This window comes from Lactuca serriola, chromosome 1, assembly GCF_051521515.1.
Source record: "Lactuca serriola cultivar US96UC23 chromosome 1, Lser_US96UC23_V15, whole genome shotgun sequence".
In the NCBI taxonomy this organism is placed as follows: Eukaryota; Viridiplantae; Streptophyta; class Magnoliopsida; order Asterales; family Asteraceae; genus Lactuca; species Lactuca serriola.
Genome location: NC_136408.1, coordinates 173,999,961 through 174,008,591, shown reverse-complemented (window position 1 = coordinate 174,008,591; position 8,631 = coordinate 173,999,961).

Sequence of the window (8,631 nt, the reverse complement as noted above, 5' to 3'; positions counted from 1 at the left end):
TTAATAAGACACCCAAATGAAATATTAAGGCTAGGACCCAACAAAATATTTTATAACTTAGAAGAGGGATGCTGTAATCCAAGCTACAAAATATTTGAAGGTAGGTAAATGACGATCGATTTACCAATTTCCACCGAGAAAAATAAAATAGATTATTAAGTTTTAATTGGATTGAAACTCCTAGATCTTTTGAGAATTATTAAACAATTCAATGGCATGTTTAAATCTCGATTGTGCCCTTTAATTTTGTGACTGGGATACCGAGGATCACAAACAAGGTGTGAATAACCATACAAATTAACTTGGTACTCTTAATTTTATCACCTAATTGATGTGCCAGTTAACCACACACGCTCCACCGATCTATGATAAACCTTAAGCCACCCTTTGCTACCTTTGTTAAGTCCAAGTTAGTGTGTTGGTTAACCACACACGCTCCACTAACCACTTTAGCAAGGTGGAAAGTGTAATTTCATGGGTTAGCAGCAATTTCACATTTTCCTAAATTAACTAAGATTGGGAATTTATAAAAGGTTTAGTTAATTTATATTTATCATTATACTTTTAATGAGAATTATAGTCTTTGTCCTACCCGTTTGGCTAACGACCCTCCACCAGTCAAGGAAACGGTGGGTGAGAGTGGACACCCATTAAGCTGTCATTTTATGGGAAACAACCTTATACCCCCCCCCCCTCTTATAGACCGGCTTCGTGAATGAGGCCTACTAACGGTAAGACTGACTTGATCTTATACCTATATATAATTATTAGACTTTTAATAATATAATAGTATAAGGATAGAATTTTTAAACTTTAAAACTCTAGGGTTTGGAATTAAAGTTTTCTAAAGTGACTTTACAAATTCCAAAACTTGAGGGAAAATTTTGAAACTATTCAAAACCTTTCATTTCTATAACTTATGAGTTTTAATGATTTTAATCGAAAAGACCCTTGGAATTGCATAACTTGAGGACAAGTTATGGAGTGCATTAAAAAACATTTAGATCAACAATTAAACTAAGAAGCATGTCAAATAATTTCTATGATCTATCAAACTCATAAGCATGCATAATTCATATCAACAATTTTCAAGAATCATATGAACTTAATATAAAACTTGAAACTTTGACAATTATCTTTGAAATTGGATTAGCACAATCATTATCACATCAAAAACAGGTTTAACAATATAAAAACTGTTTAGAGTAAGGATCCTAGTCCAATTCCAGCAATAAAACTCGAAATTATGCACTCGGGGCCTCCTACTCGTCGAGTGCTACAACCTACTCGTCGAGTAGGATGAACTTTCACATGGACTCGTCGAGTCCCCCCATAGACTGGGCGACTTCACTGAACAGTGAGCAGAAAAATCATTTTTTTAAGCAATTTGCATCAAGTATAATGAAAACAAGCCTATGCTCTAATACCACTGAAGGGTTTTGAGCATTCTAACACTCCTATGGTGTATATGCAACCTAAGAAACCTTGGATCTATGTTCTCTCTATTATACATGTAAATTTTCATTTTTCCAACGATTCATCCTAACTAGCTTACAATTGGGGTATATGTAATATAAAAACTAGTAGAATGACATACCTTTTTTGTAGCTTGGATTCCTTAAGACCATGTGAGCCTAGCACCCCAAATGTGATGCTTCAAATGCTTCACACAACACCACCAACACTTGGAACAACTTGAAAGAAGATTGATATGCACCAAAATTGGCTAGCCCTCACTAGAATCACTTAAGTGCCGATGTTACAAGGACGAGGCTTCTTTATATAGTGTGCATATTAGGGTTACACCATGTAACTCATGCTTTTCCATATTCTTCATGATCCATGGGTTTTAACCTCCATAGACTATCCATGGGTAACCACATGGGTTTAGCCCATCATGAAGAACTATGGATCATAAGCCCACTACATAAGAATAAATGATTTACCAAATCGATCCCCATTTATTCGATTAGTCTCTTTTGATCACAAAATTACTTCCAAACTAATTCTTGATTAATACTAATTAAATAATTCATATTGATATATTAGAACTTATAATATATTAATAAAGCATAAAATATCTTCTTCTCACCAAAGTCTATCAAAATGTTCCGATGCCATGCAACCCAAATGAACCATGCCAAATCGAGTCAAGTACATAACAAATATAGTTATGGACTTAGACACCTTATCCAACATGTCCTTCAGGACTTCTACAGCTTCAGGATCTTCCACACATCTGAGGTATGGACCTGCGATAGACTTTTTATAGAGTTTACCTTGGATTATTATAAATCTTGAGACTCTTATTCTGAACGCTCTTTCGCTTTTTTCTTCTGTTAGGATCGTGCCATTTTGGAGATAATCCATAATGGGTTGGATCCATGATCATGGACTTCTTCATTCTGTTCGTCGGGGTCCCTTTGAGGAGGGATCAGAGGGTTAGGATCTCCAATGGCTACTATACATATTAGTTGTTTAGGATCATCTAGTTTGTCGAAAAAGGCTTCTTTGGCTGGGGTTATTATGTGGGTTATAGGTATCTTCATTTCTGGTGGGATCCTTAGGGAGGATCCTAAGTTGGCTAATGCGTCTGCTTTTGTGTTTTCTTCTCTAGGAACTAGGGTTAGGCTAAAGTTTTTAAAATCAGAGCCTAATCTTTTGAAGATCTCGAGGTATAATACTAATCTTGCACCTTTCACTGCATACAATCCATTGAAGTGATTAGTTAATAATAAAGAGTCAACAAATACCTGAAGATCCTTGATTTGAAGATCCTTAGCTAATTCCCATGATGAGTGCTTCATATTCCGCTTTGTTGTTGGTTGCATTGAATTTGCAACTAACTGCCCTGGGGTAGGATGTCCCCCTGTGGCGATTTTAGTATGATCCCTAGCTCGATTCCTTTTCAGTTTGAAGCTCCATCTGTGAATAGTTTCCATTTTCCCAAGAGTTCATCTTCAGTTTAGCTTCAATGTCTACTTTTTTTTGTAGATCATCACTAAAGTCGGCCACAAAGTCTGCTAATGCTTGTGACTTTATGGCGGATCTTGGCTCATATTTGTGTCCTACATGCTTAACTTCACCGACCATTTTTCCATGCTTCCTGACATATCTCCTTTTCTCATCACATTCTTAATAGGATAATTAGTTTTCAAATATATAGTATGTGTCTCGAAATAATGTATTAACTTAGTAGAATCAGTTACTAATGCAAGAATTAATTTTTCGAGATGAGAATACCTGGTCTGAGGATCCAGACGACTGTTACTTACATAATAGATAGGATGTTGGTCTCCGTTAAGATCCTTGGCTAGAAAAACACTTACCGCACTTGAGCATACCGAGAGGTAGAGGAGAAGTGGTTCTCCATCCATAGGCTTCACCAGTAATGGCGGGAAACTTAAGTATTTTTTGAGTTCCTGAAAAGCTTCTTCGTTTTTTCAGTCCATTCAAACTTCTTGGTCTTCTTCAAGATACCATAGAATGGCTTACACCTTTATGAGGATCTTGAAATGAACCTGTTGAGTGCTGCTACTTTTCCGGTTAGCCTTTGGAAGTCTTTTGTTAAAGATGGATATTTTAGTCCGATGGTTGCTTTAATCTACTTCGGTCTTGCTTTTGTTCCTCTCTTAGTTACCATAGATGGATTCAATTTCATGTTGTATTTGTCTAGAATGTCGAAGGCTTACTTGAGATCCCTGAGATGATCGTCAACTTTCATGGATTTTACCACCATGTCGTCAATATAGACCTCTATAGTGTCCCCCAGCTTGTCTTTAAACATCCAGTTCACCAGTCTTTTATATGTTGCACCTGCACTTTTATGACCAAAAGTTATTGCAGTGTAACAATATATACATGTTGGTGTTATAAATGTTGTATCTTCTTGATCGGATGGTTCCATTTGTATTTGTTGTAATCTTGCTAAAGCATCCATGAAGGTTAAAAGTTCGTTGCCAGCCGTTGTATCTATCATGGAGTCAATGTGTGGTAGAGGAAAAGGATCCTTAGGAAAAGCCTTGTTAAGATCTGTGTAATCTACACAAACTCCCCACTTGACGTTCTTTTTCTGTACGGCAACTACATTAGCTAGCCATCTCAGGAGCTTCACTTCCTTGATCATCCCTATATTGAGGAGATTTTCCACTTCTTCTTGGATGATCTGGTTCCTTTCGGGTGCAAACTTCTTTCTATTTTGATGTATTGGTCTGAAAGAAGGATCAATATTAAGTTTATGAGTGATAATACTTTTATATATACCTATCATATCTTCCGGTTTCCATGTGAACGTCTTGCTTCTGGTTCAGAGGAAGTTTAACAGGTCTTGCTCAATTTGCTCCGGCATTAAGGATCATGTGAGTACTTTAGCTTCAGGATCCTCGTTGCTCAGGGGCCTATACTACAAGAAGCACAGGACTCGTACTTGGATTAGGGAAATTCACAAGGTTACCAAGGCACTATTAATTGATTTCGTTTGATTTATGTCTGTCGTTACCATTGTTTCGATAATGACTAAGAAGATGATTGTTATTCCGACCCAATTGGCCATGTCAAATCGAGTCCGGCTAAGAGACGTACGTTAAGTGGATCAGAGAACCAAGTTCGATGTAGCATTTAACTTAATCCATAAGATTGAAGTGAAAGGTAATTGAAGCAATCAATAGAAGTATTTTGATCGCTGTTAAAGTAAGAAGTTTGTAGCTAGAAGTGCTACATGGTAGAGTATGATTATATCACATTAGACGATGAAGTAAGGTATCATCCATTTTGGAATCGGACTCAAAGAGACCTGAGTCTAAGCATTGCATCATATGATGAGAGGTCATTAGAACATGACCCATCGATCTGTTACGATAATTGAATAAAAGAATTTATATTAAGTCTGTTAAGAAGAAGAAGAAGTCTCCAATAAGGAGTAATTTTTTAACTCGAAGGTTACAATTGAAAGTCCAACGCGAGATAGAGATCAGGTACAAGATTGAGCACTGCCTACAGCCAAGAAGTCCAAGAGTTAAATACTCATTCAAAGGAACATAAAAGTTACGGTTATTAACTAGGATAAAAAGATGGCGTATGGAGTCATTATACAAGGTCGGTTTTGTTGATGATTCCAGGACGTAATCATCCTAAGGGGGATATAAAGACAATAAGCGTCAAAAAATGACTTTTTGATAGAATATTATTTAGAAAAAATAATCTTACCTAACTTATAGTATATTTCACAAGGGTTTCGTACATATAAAGAACGCTGAAATGCAACATATAATGAAGAAGTTATGACCCGTCAAAGTTTTGCGACAAAACCAACACTGCTCCATGTAATGTAAAAAGTGAATTTTTAATAAATTAATTTTTAGCCTTTGCAATCTAAAAGAAAGTCGTAGTATATGTTAAACATAAAGCGTACAACAAAAGAATGTCCAAATCTGACTTTGTTTGAGAAAGTTATGATTTTTCTAAGATTTAGCATAATAGTGCACAGCTCGAAATTCGAATTTTAGATCGATCGATATTTAGCCGACACAACCTAAATGAAAATTAAAGATCTCATTAATAAGAGATCAACGATATAAAGACAGTCGAAAACGGACGTCGGATGAAAAAAGTTATGAATTTTAAACAGATATTAACTGTCTAAGTCTGTTAAAATATAAATTTATAACTAACGTCAAAATTAGCCGACAGAATCTAAATGAAAGTTGTAGACCCCGTCGATACCTACGTGTGGATATAAAGAATGTCAAAAACATAACTCGTATGCAAAAGTTACATATTTTAGAAGATAGTTAATTTTTAGAGTAATCTGCGAGCGACACGTGGCACGATCTGAGCCACTGCTTCCTCCCAACGCCTTGCAACCATATGGTGACACATGGTATGGGAACTCTCAACATTCAGCAAGGGAACGCCAAGCATTCGCACCAAACTCAACCTATAAATAGAGGCACAAATCACTTCATTTCTCACATCATTCTCACCACTTCTCTCCCAAACACCCCCAAACCCTCAAGGCTTTTCCCTAGCACTTCCCAAGTGTTAGAGCCGAGTCCTGGTGTACTAGAAGGATCCGAGAAGAAGAGATTTCGGCTAGAAAGTACTGCCCCGCAGAGCCTGGTTCCTAGCCAAACCTCCCGGTAAGTAAGTTATGCTTACCTTACTTTAAGTATAGCTTATGTTTAAGTTCAATATCGTTATTATGAACTTATAAACAATATATATATATATATATATATATTAAAATATAATATACAAAGTGTTATTATAATATCTTTTAACTACTTGCGGTACGGAATCTAGTTTGAAGGGTTGCATAAGGTTGTTGGATTTCAAAAGTGCTATAATGCCAAAATGGTCCTGCCCTCTGTTGTTTTGTGTTTGGCCCCTGTCTGTACATAGTGGTTGAAAAGTATTATTTAGCACTTATAAAACAATATCGCTTGTAAATAATCTATATAAGTATTCGACTAAGATCTAGCAGTAATGATACTAGGTTTCGTTGAAAGAAAATAGAATTGTTAGAAGCGAAGCGTTGTCCAAGTTTGGAATCATCACTTTAAAACCTTGTGAGCCTAGCACCCCAAATGTGATGCCTCAAATGCTTCACACAACACCACCAACACTTGGAATATCTTGAAAGAAGATTGATATGCACCAAAATCAGCTAGCCCTCACTAGAATCACTTAAGTGCCGATTTTACAAGGACGAGGCTTCTTTATCTAGTGTGCATATTAGGGTTACACCATGTAGCTCATGCTTTTCCATATTCTTCATGATCCATGGGTTTTAACCTCCATAGACTATCCATGGGTAACCACATGGGTTTAGCCCATCATGAAGAACTATGGATCATAATCCCACTACATAAGAATGAATGATTTACCAAATCAATCCCCATTTATTCGATTAGTCTCTTTTGATCATAAAATTAATTCCAAACTAATTCTTGATTAATACTAATTAAATAATTCATATTAATATATTAGAACTTATAATATATTAATAAACCATAAAATATCTTCTTCTCATAAAAGTCTATCAAAATGTTCCGATGCCATGCAACCCAAATGGACCATGCCAAATCTAGTCAAATACATAACAAATATAGTTATGGACTTAGACACTTTATCCAACATGTCCTTCAAGACTTCTGCAGCTTCAGGATCTTCCACACATCTGAGGTATGGACCTGCCCGGTTCCTAGCCAAACCTCCCGGTAAGTAAGTTATGCTTACCCTACTTTAAGTATAGCTTATGTTTAAGTTCAATATCGTTATTATGAACTTATAAACAATATATATATATATATATATATATATATATATATATATATATATTAAAATATAATATACAAAGTGTTATTATAATATCTTTTAACTACTCGCGGTACGAAATCTAGTTTGAAGGGCTGCATAAGGTTGTTGGATTTCAGAAGTTCTATAATGCCAAAATGGTCATGCCCTCTGTTGTTTTGTGTTTGGCCACTGTCTATACATAGTGGTTGAAAAGTATTATTTAACACTTATAAAACAATATCGCTTGTAAATAATATATATAAGTATTAGACTAAGATCTAGCAGTAATGATACTAGGTTTCGTCGAAAGAAAATAGAATTGTTAGAAGTGAAGCGTTGTCCTAGTTTGGAATCATCACTTTAAAAAGTGAGCGTATAGTCCCTTCCATGAACATGATTTTATTATAATTATTAACTAAAGTATTAAATATATGTTAAAAAATTTATGTGTGAGTGCATAGTCCCTTTCATGAACATGATTTTAATACAAGTATTGACTAAAGTATTAAATATAAGTATGTGTGTGAAATATTTGATCTTGCCTGAAGTACCTGTTAAGAGTATATCTGATAATATATGATGATGTAGGATAGAGAGTAAACCTAAATTAATTAAGAGGAATATTGGGTAGTATCTCCTTATGAGTAAGAGTAAGATATACACAGAGGGTAGAACTTTAAAGTTTGTCATTAATCCGAGAGCATGGATTAGACTTAGTCATTTGTCCTTATTCCGAGAGTATGGAAAGGACATAGTTATTTTTCATTAATCCGGGAGCATGGATTAGACATAGTCATTTTTCCTTAGTCCGAGAGTATGGAGAGGACATAGTTATTTGTCATTAATCCAGGAGCATGAATTAGACATAATCATTTGTCCTTAGTTCGAGAGTATGGAGAGGACATAGTTATTTGTCATTAATCTGGGAACAAGAATTAGACATAGTCAATTGTCCCTAGTCTGAGAGTTTGGAATGGGTATAGTTATTGATCTGGGAGCATGTATTACACATACCTGATCCGGGAGTATGGATTAGGTAAAGATGTTAATTTTAGATCCCAGAATATGGATTAGGTAAAGAGGTTAATTTTAGATCCGAAAGTATAGATTAGGTAAAGAGATTAATTTTAGACCCAAAAGTATAGATCGTGTCGTTGAAAGGATCGACGGGGTAGGGTAAAAAATTGCTTATATGAGGTGAAATTGTATACGTTGTTAGTTCTAAAACATATATATGTATATATATATATATATATATATATATATATATATATATATATATATATATATATATATATATATATATATATATAACATTGTAGGATTGAAATCCTT